Genomic DNA, 13,317 nt, shown 5'->3' on the forward strand with positions numbered 1-13,317 from the left:
AAACTGACAAATATGTAAAGGGACAAAATAAGAGAGAGAAAGTGGTTCAGTGTCGAGAACTGCGAGCTGATGAAAAGATCCGGAGTGCAGCCACAAAGAAAATGGACAGCAGAATCCTGGCTATTGTGAGTAGAGATCTTGTAGCAGCTGAGGGACACTACCACAGATCTTGCTATAGATTGTACACAAAAGAGGACGTTCCTAAAGATATGTTAGTCTGCGATGAACATGAAGACCAGTATGAAGCCGCTGTAAAACAATCATTCAATGAGCTATTCCAGTTCATCAGAGTGGAGCTTTTTGCCAATCCTAAAGTGATGTCAATGACTGATGTAACTTCTAGACTGGTTGCTTCAATGAATTCCAAAGAAATTATCCAAGTCAAGGAATCAACCAAAAAACACATAAGACGAAAACTGGAGAGTGAGTTTGGTGGAGCCCTGCACATCTTCCCTGGTGATAATGGAAAACTCCTCCTCTATCCAGATAACCTGTCCATGAAGGAACTTGTCAAAGAAAACCACAACCTGAAAAGTATTGGCATTCAAGATGCTGTAGCCAGAGCAGCCATTAAATTGAGAGCAGACATCAAGAGTCATGATGTTCCTCAAGCCTGGCCACCTGATGTTAAACCAGAAGTAGAATGTCCTACCATTCCAGAGTCACTCAGTATCTTTCTTTGCTATGTACTCACAGGCTGTCATGATCTTCATCATGCAACTCAGAGAGTTCAGCGGCTTGTGCAATCATTTGGTCAAGACATGGTATATGCAGTGACATGTGGAAGAATCAAACCTTCCAAGCATGTCATTCTCCCATTTAGTGTCGAGTCGTTGACAGGGAATGTAGAGCTGATAAACATCCTAAACCGACTTGGTCACTGTGTGTCTTATTCACAGATGGAGGAGATTGACACAGCCCTGTGTCTTCAAAAACTTTCATCAACAGAAAGTGACATAGCTTTGCCAGCTAACATCCATCCTGGCATATTCACTACCTTAGCTTGGGAATATTTTGATCGCCTGCAAGTCAGTGGCAAGGGAACATCTCACAGAGTTAATGGGATTGCTGTGCAATCAAATAAATTCGACCAAGTTCCTGTTCAATCCATGTCCACTGTTGTCAAAACAAAGCAACGGAGCATCAGTGTACCTGCACCAATGTTGCCTACTTACAATGCTGGACAACGAGTGGGACCACCACAAAGCAAATGTGCAGATGTAAATGCTGCAGCCAATACTCAGGTTGCCAGAAAAAAGAACATTATTTGGATTCTTGCACGCTTGTCACTCCAAGAAGGACAGTCAGTTAGCAGCTGGACAGGCTTCAATATCCTGACTTGTGACGAAATGGTGGTTATCCCCAACGATGTAGGCTACCTGCCTACCATCAATGCTCCAGCAACACAAATGGCTACTGTCAATGAGGTGCTTAACCAGTCATTGAGCATCATGCAACAGTTAGGCCTGAAAAAGATTGTTTGTGTCTTTGACCAAGCCCTTTATGCAAAGGCTGTTGAGATTACATGGAAACACAGTGAGTTCCAACACATCATTCTTAGGCTTGGGGTATTCCACACCATCTGCACAATGCTGGGAATAATAGGAAAGCATTTTCAAGATGCTGGACTCCGAGACCTCTGCATTGAATCTGGTGTTATAGCAGAAGGTTCTGTTGCTGGTGTTATGGATGGCCGCAAGTACAACAGGGCAGTACGACTGCACAAGCTTCTGTATGAGGCTCTCATGCGGCTGGCATGGAAAGGTTTCCTGTCCTGGTTGGAAGATAATCACCTGAACGACACAGTTCACCTGGATGAAACATTGAGGACAATTTACAGCCTCAGGGAAGAGATCTCACAAGTCGCTTTGAAGGAGGTCCTTGAGAACAGCTCTTGTACACACATCATGGAGCTTTTTGAAGTCTACTGTGAGTTTCTCAGGAATGGAAATGGCAGTCTCTCTGCCTTCTGGATGTCCTATTTGGTTGAAATCTTGTTGGGGCTTATTCGAGCATCTAGAGAGGGAGACTGGATTCTTCACCTGGCAAGTATTGGAGCAATGATTCCTTGGTGCTTTGCATATGACAGAATCAATTATGCACCTTCCCTACTACTGCGCCCAAATGTCGCAACTGCCCTTCACACACCCAGATGTTTACAAAGAATTCATGGAAGGTGGTTTCTCAGTTCAAATGGGCTCCACCAATCCCTTTGGCCGAATCCCTGTTGACCAAGCCATAGAAGAAACGGTGAACAAAGATACCCAGACAGCTGGGGGGACAAAGGGATTCAGCTTGAAGTCAGGAGCTGTGACCAAATATTACCTAACAGCCGAATACAGAAGTGTGTTCCTCAGACAGCTGAGAGACTTGATAGGTCAAGGCAGTTCCAAGCTGTCCCATCCAGATCTACAGGGGCCAAGGATCAAAAGAGATGAAGAGGGTGTCAAGTCTCTAATTGACCTTATGGAGAATAACTGGCTCAATCCTATGGCCCCCAATGGCTCTCCACCGGCTCCATTGCTCCACATGATGTGACCAGGGATCTCTTGAGAGGCCCTGAGATAGGCGAAGAGGCCTACCAGGTATTCAGACAAACAAGGCTAGAAGAGGACCCACCATCTTTTAAATTCTTTGACAAGATGACCAAACAAGGCCTGAAAACATTCTCCAATATCAATACAAAAATATCTCATGGAAAGAAAGGTCAGGATGTTGTTCTAAACGCTTATAGAAACCTGTTCAGTCACATGATCCTTGTGAATATGAGGGATGTTCTTGCTCACCCACTTGGCCCATTGCCATGGGCATTGGCAAATGCTGATGGGACTTTACGAAAAACCAACAAGGCTGCATTTGCTAGAGAACTTGAAAAGAATGTGTCTCCAGCAGAACACATCCCAACCCCATCTACCTGCATCATTGATGGGATGAGCCTTGTTCAAAAACTGAGTGGCGACAACAGAACCTTTACACAGGTGGCAAAGTCAGTTTTGATGCGGGTCCTCCAGGAAGGCACACAAAGTGAGAGAATTGATGTTGTTTTCGATGTCTATCACCAGACTTCTATCAAAGATGCTGAACGAGTCAACCGGGGCGCAGACACCACTCTCAAACACAAGAACCTTGTAGGTGGACAATATGTAAGGCAGTGGCGGAAATTCCTTTGTAGTTCCTCCAATAAGAGCAGTCTGATCAAATTTCTGGTGGATGAGTGGAAACACCCACAGTACAGGGAATTGCTGCATGGCAAAGTCCTGTACATGACCTGTGAGAAAACCTGTTACAAGCTGACAAAGGAGAAGTATGAGGAAGTAGCAGAGTTGCACTCAACGCATGAAGCTGATACACGTTTGCTCCTGCATGCATCTAATGCAGGCTGAAGATACTGATGTTATGGTTCTCTGTCTTGCCTTACAGAAAGACATCACCTGTCCAATCTATCAGAATTGTGGGACACAGAACCGCACACGTTTTCTTGACATCACTAAACTGGTAAGCTCAATTGGATATGCCGTGTGTAACAGCCTAATTGGCTTACACGCCTTCACAGGCTGTGACACGGTCAGTGCATTCGCCGGTCGAGGGAAGCTGAATGCCCTAAAGATGTTAAGAAAGGACCCCTCCTACCAAGTGACTTTCAGTGAACTGGGAAAGTCATGGAATGTAACTGACAATCTATTCAAGAAAATTGAGCAGTTTACCTGTTGCATGTACGTAGCTAATAGCAGCACAGGTGAAGTAAATGAACTGCGCCATCAGCTGTTCTGCACCAGAAGGGGAGAAATTGAGTCTAGTCAGCTGCCACCATGTAGAGACCGTCTTTACATGCAAACTATCAGGCAGCAATCTGGAACTGCTGTCTACAAGCTTCTCCTGTGGTGCCAAGCCCTACTCTGCATGGATGGACTGACAATGATGGCAAGCTGGCCATTCACTGGATGCGTTCTCCACCTGCACCAGGTCTTGGAGCTGCTATCATGCAAGTGTGTGCGTTCGTGCAAACTGCCAGATTGCACGTGCCTGGCAAATGGACTGTTCTGCACAGACATGTGTAGGTTGCAGACCTGCAGCAACCAAAAACAAGCCCATGATCCACAACCTGACTTTGAACTTGTGGAGTCAGATGAAGAAAATGATGACCAGTTTGAGTGATGAGTCATGTTGATGTGGTGAAGGCATATTATTATTATTATTATTATTTGTTGTTATCTTACCTTTATCTTACCACCTCAAAAATATTGCCAAACTCAGAGGGCTGATGTCAAAACATGACTTAGAAAAACTCATTCATGCATTTATCTCCAGCAGGGTTGATTACTGCAATGGACTGTTCACAGGCCTTCCTAAAAAGACTATTAAACAGCTTCAGGTGATACAAAATGCAGCAGCTAGGACTCTAACAAAAACTAAAATAACTGACCACATTACTCCAATTCTTAAGTCCTTGCACTGGCTTCCAGTAAGTCACAGAATTGACTTTAAAGCACTATTGCTTGTTTATAAATCAGTAAATGGAGCAGGACCTAAATACTTGTCAGACATGCTTCAGCAGTACACACCTTCTTGTCCTCTCAGGTCCCAGGTGAAAAACCTGCTAGTAAAACCTACAGTTAGAACTAAACATGGTGAAGCAGCTTTTAGCTGCTATGCGGCTCAGCTGTGGAATCAACTTTCGGATGACATCAAAAAGGCCCCAACTGTAGCCAGTTTTAAATCTAGATTTAAGACCAAACTGTTCTCAGATGCTTTCTGCTAACTGTGCCGAGTTACAAATTCTGAATCTGCCTTCATAATTATTCTACTTTGTCTTTTTTTTTACTACTTTTGCCTTTGTTTTTGCTTACTAATTAGTCTTTATTTTAAATGATTTTACCTTGTGTTTTATGTTTTCTTTTTATTATGATCTTTACCTTTTAACTATTCTTTGACTATATTGCCCTTCTATGCTTTTATTTGTTATTATTGTTTGGTTTTGTTTATGTAAAGCACATTGAATGACCTCTGTGTATGAAATGTGCTATATAAATAAACTTGACTTGACTTGACTTGACTTGACTTATCTTAGTTTGTATCATTACCATTGTATTTTGTTGGTGGCACAAAAAGTGACAAATAAACCTTCTTGATTCTTGACAGTGTTATATCATTCATGGTTGTTTATAGTTGTTACCTCACTGTGATACAATGAAATATGTCTGTAACATGAGCCAATACCAAGATATGCACCAGTGTCTAAAATGCAATTTTTCGATGGGGGACGGTAACTTTAACAGCTGATAACACTAATTTATCTGTGACTCAGGAAGGGTTATCATACCAAAATGTTATCTACAGACATAGATAGATAGATAGATAGATACTTTATTGATCCCCAGGGGAAATTCAAGACATGTATCCTTTCAAAATCATAAGTACTACGCACTACCAGACTCACCAACAGCTTCATACACCAAGCCGTAAGGATGCTGAACTCTCTCCCTCCTCTCCCCCCTCCACCCTCAGCTACATAACATCCTGGACATTGGACCCAAAATGGCCGCCTGCACTACTCCACTTGCACACTTGTACACTTTACAACTGGTGTTGTTGTCCTGAAAACACAACACTTCTGCTGCTCTTACATAACTTGCACCACTATGCCACTTTCACTTTGCCACTTTACTTAGGTCAAACAGAACTACCCAAGCCTTTAATTGGCCTGAATTTTGCACTAGTATTTTTATTGACTGTCTGCACAATTTCAACCACATTTTGCTGCTCTTATTTTTTCATTATTATATGTGCCCTCTTATTTACTTATTTACTTACTTTTTTATTTACTTATTTACTTACTTTTTGTTTACTTGAATGTTATGTTTGTCTGTGGACCTAAATTGGTAAAATATGTCTTGTCTTCACCGTGGGATAGTGAGAAACGTAATTTCGATCTCTTTGTATGTCTGGAACATGTGAAGAAATTGACAATAAAGCTGACTTTGACTTTGACTTTGAAGTAACCTTTGCCACCTTGAGTGGTACCAATATCTAGTCTGGCCCATGGACTGTTTTGGCCTCACACAAACAAGCATACATTTGTAAGTGTCTGAAGTTCAGGCAACAGATGCAGATCAAATAGAAGTGGTCAGACAGTACTGACAGGACAAAGCACAGAAGATGGTTGAGTATAAATTAAAGTCAGAGTCCAATAGCAAAGGAAACCTCAGAGGTTGGCAAAACTACCTTTCTTCGAAAAAACGCCATGTCTGATATAAAGCTGAAAATCACCACATCAGAATGAGATAATATGGGTAAATTATACATTTTCTGAATCCTTAGAGTCATGCCAGTATTGCTATGTTTGTATTTTGTATCTCTGATGCTCCCTGATGCCACAGGATTAAAAGAAAAAAGATGATTTAGGCGGAAATGGCAGGAAAATGTGTGTGATTAAACGTTTGAAGAGCTCCAAGGTCGGCGGTATTTGTCCAAAGTGTTCACAAAAGGACTTGCATGAAAGCTCAGAATGTCCTCTTTAAAATGATACCAAACATAATAAAATCAAATATGCAAATATGTCTTTAACAAAGGCCAATAGGAAGATAGGCACCTGCGTCAAAAATGTGTTTTTTCTGTGGGGGAGGGTAACTTTAACAGCTGATAACACTAATTTAGCTGTGGCCCCAGAAGGGTTATCATATAAAAATGTTAACTACAGACATGTATCTTTTCAAAAAGTATAAGCAACCTTTGCCACCTTGACTGATACTGACATCTCATCTGGCCCATGGACTAATATGCTCTTTGCAATTCTACAGCATTGTGACAGAATTTGATAACTAGTAGCAATGAAATGAAGACTATTAGTTTTATTGGGGACGACTATTCAGCATCCATAAGTTCATTTTGACTGACATGACATAAAAAAATGATAATGTTATAAAACAGCAGAGAATTGTATGAAAGCAACTGATACATTTCCAAAAGCATTTGCAATTTGTTTAGAGGAAGGAGAAATTGCTACTATGAAGTGCACAAATGATTAAATGTTGTGGAGGTTGAACTAACAGTTATGAGAATTTTCATTCTGATCTGTGAAAAGCACCAAAGCGACTGGGAAAAACTGTAAATAAGTCGAATTAAATTTTTCTTGGATCATAGAAGAGATAAGTGTCCTGCCGTGTTTGTTGGTGATTTGGGTAAGCACTGCACCACACAAATTACAAGCAAATATGACATGAGCTCACAAGGACATCTGATGTAAACGTTTGCCAATGGGTTGCATAGCAACTCAAATGTCAGTACACCAATAGGCCTACATGAATTTACCTCATGGCCCAGGTAGCTTAGCAACACCAGGCTGGAAGATGCAAGTAAGCCTTAACGTTAGCCTTCTATTTAGTGTCATCAAAACTGCAGGGAACTAACAGGGCAGTCTCTGGTGTCTGCACAAGTGTGTGTGTGTGTGAGTGTGTGGCATCTGGTTCAATATTCTGTGAGCGGGACCGTTGTGGTAGGTGAAATTTCATGAGGAAAATATGACAGAGATGGCAACAGTACTCACTTTCTGTACTCAAGTAGAAGTACAAATAATAATAGTATTTAATACTTGTGTTTAAAAATACTCTAGTAAAAGTAGAAGTACTGAAACTCCCCATAGGCCTTATGGTTACTCAAAATGCATACTGACAATAAAAGTATGCATTTCTGAGGTTTCTTGTAGACTATTTGGATTGTATGTCAGGTTCTGATATAAAATGACTACACAAAATGGAATAATTACACAAAAGTATCTACTTTTGCATTTTGGCTTGCATGTAAAAGATGGACTATACATCTGCACAATATTGGATAAAACAACATGAATATTTAATTCCTATGGATTCCTGTGAATATTGCAAGACCAGGAATGTAGTGGTAAAATAAGAGGTGGGTAAACTATGAATTCTGTGATCACAGTCAGGTGGACTGCGCCATGCGGTATCAGATTTTTAGAAAAGGCATTCAGAACATGTTTGATGATAGTGGAGGTTATTGTCCAATGTTTATAACAATACAAGAAGCATTAAGTGGTTCATAGAGTGTTGATGAGTATAATAATAATAATAATAATAATATAATAATAATAATAATAATAATAATATAATAATAATAATAATAAGCGTTATTTGTATAGCACCTTTCATACACAGAATGCAGCTCAAAGTGCTTTACATTTGAAGCATGTAACACAATAATAGTCAGTCAGTCATTATCAATCACTTTTCTTTGCTGTTTATGATCTACTCAGCAACATATCAAAAATATAGAAAATGACGTCATAAGACTGGCAGCCTTAACCCTCTTACCCCCCACAAGCACGCCATATGGCAACTGTGGCAAGGAAAAACTCCCATATTCCAGGAAGAAACCTTGAGCAGAATCTGACTTAATAGGGGGAGCCCATCTGCTTCTGGCTGGCTGCGCCCTCCAATAGTAGCAGATGTAGAATAATCTGAAAATGTAGTCTACAGGATAAGATGAGTTAACTAAAAGCTTTCCTGTACAGGTATGTTTTCAGATCTTTTTTAAAAATATTTACTGAACTCGCCTGCTTGATGTACAGAGGCAGGGTGTTCCATAGTTTGGGGGCATAATGGATAAACGCAGCTTCTCCACTTTGTTTGTGGAGCACTTTGGGTACGATTAAAAGATTAGAATTGGATGATCTAAGTTTCCTTTGTGGTTGATAAGATATTAAAAGCTCAGAGATATATGAAGGTGCTATGCCATTCAGAGCTTTGTAAGTAATTAACATAACCTTAAAATCAATTCTATAGGAAATAGGGAGCCAGTGCAGTTCAGCCAACACAGGGGTGATGTGTTCTCTCTTCTTAGTCTTAGTTAAAAGTCTAGCCGCAGAGTTCTGTATGAGTGCCAATTTCTTTAGATGTTTTTTGGGAAGACCCGTGAAAAGTGCATTGCAGTAGTCTAACCTGCTAGTGATAAAGGCGTGAATTAGTTTTTCTGCATCTTGTTGAGTTAAAAAGGGCCGCACTTTGGCAATGTTTCTCAAGTGGAAATAGGCTGTCTGAGTAACTTTACTGATATGGGGCTTAAAACTTAACTCTGCATCTAAGATGACACCGAGGCTTGTTACTTTTGGTTTGACCTGGTGTGCCAAGTTCCCCAGATTACTAAGAATAATATCTCGCTTTAGTTTTGGTCCAACCAGAAGTACCTCTGTTTTGTCATCATTTAGTTTCAAAAAGTTTTTGCTCATCCACTGATTAATGGAGGTTAGGCATGCAGTGAGGGAGCAAAGGCCATCTGGGTTAGTTGGCTCCACAGAAATATACAATTGGGTATCATCTGCGTAGCTGTGGAAGTTTACATTATGCTGACTTATGACGTTTCCCAATGGAAGCATATATAGAGAAAATAGCAGGGGACCAAGGCAGCTCCCCAGGGCCACACCAAAAGGCAAGTCATGTTTTTCAGATACATGATCTCCTAGACTAATATAAAAATCTCTGCCAGTAATGTAGGTTTGAAACCAGTTTAGAGCATTATCAGAGAGACCCACCCACTTCGCAAGGCGGTGAATTAGGATGCTATGATCAATGGTGTCAAATGCCGCACTCAAATCCAGAAGAATAAGGATTGAGACTTTGTTTGAGTCGGTAGCTAGTCTGAGATCATTGACTATTTTTACTAGAACCGTTTCTGTGCTGTGATTTGATCTAAAACCTGATTGGAATTTTTCAAGGATACTGTTTTCGTTGAGGAAGGTATTTAACTGATTACAAACAACTTTTTCAAGTACTTTGCTCAAAAACGATAGATTTGATATAGGCCTGTAGTTGCTCAGATTGGTATGGTCAAGATTTGACTTTTTAAGTAAAGGTTTCACAACAGCGGTTTTAAAAGCAGTTGGAAATATACCTGTTTCTAATGAGGTATTTATTACCTTGAGAAAAAAGGGAGCTAAGCTATCATATACTTTTTTGAGGAATGTAGTAGGGATTGGATCTAAAACACATGTTGAGGAGCCGGTTTGAGTTATAATTTTACCAAGCTCAGATTGAGTAATAGTGCTAAAGGACCTTAATTTTGGGGGGCTGTTTTTGGGTGTACTATCAAACATATTACTTGTGTTAGCAATAGCCTCCCTTATAGAAATGACTTTGTTTTTGAAGAAGTCTGCAAATTCTTCGCATCTTAAAGAGGATGCCTGACTGAGTGTATCAAAAGGTGTTTGATGCAATAGCCTATCAATGGTAGAGAACAACACCCTAGAGTTTCCACTGTTTTCAGCAATTACCTTAGAGAAGTGGTTCCTCCTCTCATTCCGAATAGCTCTATTATAATTTGCAATTTTTTCTTTTAGAATGGCACGGTGAACCTGTAACTTAGTTTTTCTCCATGTTCTCTCAGCTTTCCTACATGATCTTTTTAGATCATGGATATTTTCGTTCATCCAAGGTGTCAGTTTGCTACAGGGCCTTTTTTAGTTTTTAAGGGTGCCACTCTGTCAAGCAGAGCGCCTAATTCACGATTGAGAGCCTCTACCATTTGATCAATGGGATGATGTAAAATATCTAAATTTATGGAGTCTATAAGAGCTATGAACTGCTGTTCTGCTCTAATGTCCAAGAGTCGCGATTTGATTGCAATTTCGGGATGAATTTTTGGAGTATGTAGTACTATATTAAAAGATACACAATGATGATCAGACATATTTATATCATTTACTGATAAGTCTGTGACTTCTATCCCTCTAGAAATGACTAGATCGAGGGTGTTGCCAAGGTTGTGGGTGGGTCCTGTAACATGCTGCTTTAGCTCTAAACTGTCTAACACATTAAGGAACTTACTGGCTTTAGCATCAGTTGTCTTATTGACATGAATATTGAAGTCGCCATTTACAATTATCCGATCATAGCTAGTGATGATGAGCGACATAAGTTCAGAAAACTGGTCGAGAAAGCCAGTCCATAGTTTAGGAGGGCGGTATAAGGTTAATAGAAGTACAGCTGGGTCAGCCTTCAGAGTGAGGGCAATATACTCAAAGGAAGCGAATTCGCCAAAGTTGACTCGTGTGCAACTATATTTGTTTGAGAGAATGGAGGCAATTCCACCACCTCGTTTGCCTTGTCTAATTGAGTGGAAGAAATTATAATTTGGGGGACAAGTCTCAACAAGAACAGCTTCGCTGTCTGAAGTCAGCCAGGTTTCAACAAGAAACAGAAAATCCAATTTTTTTTCACTAATAAAATCATTGATTGCAAAGGTTTTGGTAGTAAGTGCACCTATATTTAGTAAACCCATGTTAGCTGAAAATGCCTCTGGCTTTTGAGGAATATGCTGAGGTATGGAAAGAATATTTGTTAGGTTTCTAGTTTTAAATTTGTCTTTTCTTTTTACTATACGTTGGGTAGAAATCAACGTTGGAATAGAACTATAAGCATAAGTCATGCTATTGCATGACGCAGCTTGATCTATGGTAGTAGTATTGTATGTTACCCTGCAGAAAACATTCTCAGACTCATCCACATGTATAATGCCATTCGAATCAATACCTGGGGGGCGTGAATCTGTAATATTTTCTACAGAATGTCAATGCCTCAGTGTGGACGCTATGTTGTCAGAGAGTAGCCAGGCTCCATGTTGGTTTGGGTGGAGACCATCACGCTTCAGCATACTGGGCCTCTCCCAGAACAAGCCCCAGTGTACATATTGTTATTGCAGATAACAGTTGTAATTGGTGAATAAACTCTTTTGAGAGGTGGATAAACTCTAATAAGAGGTGGATAAACTATTTCTGACTCCACTACCTCCACCATCAATTTCAGAGGTGGATAAACTGTGTTTACAGGCGTTTAGCCCCCAATACATCCCTGTTCAAGACCCAAAATGCTGCATTATTGCTAAGGATATAGGCTACACTGCAGCTAGAAGTTAGGGAAGCACCAAAGGCGAGGAGAGGAGGAGGGCATTTTTGACTAAATTTAATTGAGACATACTACTATGTAACGTTACTGCCATCAAGCTGCAACGATTTGCCGCAAATGAATGCCTCCCAAATGTGTTGAGTCATCTTGTAGTGGTGGGTCAAGTGCAACTTATATTTCCATCCGCTATTGATGACGCGAAAAATAGCAACGGTAACTCCACTGAAATTATTTGAAACTGAAGTAACGGGTCAGTTTAGTAAAATGTAAGGAGTAGAAAGTACCGATATTCGTGTTAAAATGTAAGGAGTAAAAGTAAAAAGTCGCTTAAAAAATAAATAGTAAAGTAAAAATATCTAAAAAATCTACTTGAGTACAGTAACAAAGTATTTGTACTGTTTCTTCCCATCTCTGAAATGCGATGAGTATTTGCAGAAAAAGAGAATTTGCGGAAAAGTTGCGGTGTTTTGACAAAATTTCGAGGTCATCCAGAATTCGCAAGGATTTGTTGAATTTGCGTTAATTGTTGCGATCGCATGCGATGCATGTCAACGCAGAGGATTATGGGTATTTTTTAGGGCTGTCAATCGATTAAAAAATGTAATCGAATTAATTACATTAATCTAAATTAATCGCATATATATATTTTTTGCTGTGAAAGTATTTTAAATATTTAAATTCAAATGAATCATTGAATAATCAGCGTTAGTGACATTAAAGTTAAAAAACTTTAAAACGTTTTTTAAAAGTAAATGTTCCAATCAATGATCTAGGCAGCATATTTTCTTCTCACTCCTTCATTTTAGTCTGGTTATTGACTAGAACGGCTCAGGGTCAAAGGTCATACGGAGTCGATTAATCTGCACTATTTTTTTTAATCAGTTATTTTTTCTCAAATTAATTAATCGAAATTAATCAGTTATTTTGACAGCCCTAGTATTTTTGTTCACCTGAGGATCCACAGATGCATCCTTGAAAATTCTCAGAATGAAGGGCGCAAATGTCAGAGTACTCTTGACATTGGAACAGTGCTCGACGGAGTTCAATGACATGGCTTCCTTGAAAAGGCGGCCGTCGAGTGTTGTGCATGCGCAACTCAAATCTACGGACTCATATTTGTTAGTGACACTACCAAGGTAGTTGCTTGCTATCATAGTTAGCAACTTGCTCTATGCTTTTGGGAAACGCATCCCTGGTAGGTGCAACAGACAGGGAGTCGATTTTGATGTTGATATGTGTGTGTGTGTGTGCAGTGGATGACTACAAGGTGTGTGTGTGTGTGCAGTGGATGACTACAAGGTGTGTGTGTGTGTGTGTGTGTGTATGTGCAGTGGATGGCTACAAGGTGTGTGTGTATGTGCAGTGGATGACTACAAGGTGTGTGTGTGTGTGTGTGTGTGTTTGC

The sequence above is a fragment of the Alosa sapidissima genome, chromosome 6 (assembly GCF_018492685.1).
Source record: "Alosa sapidissima isolate fAloSap1 chromosome 6, fAloSap1.pri, whole genome shotgun sequence".
In the NCBI taxonomy this organism is placed as follows: Eukaryota; Metazoa; Chordata; class Actinopteri; order Clupeiformes; family Clupeidae; genus Alosa; species Alosa sapidissima.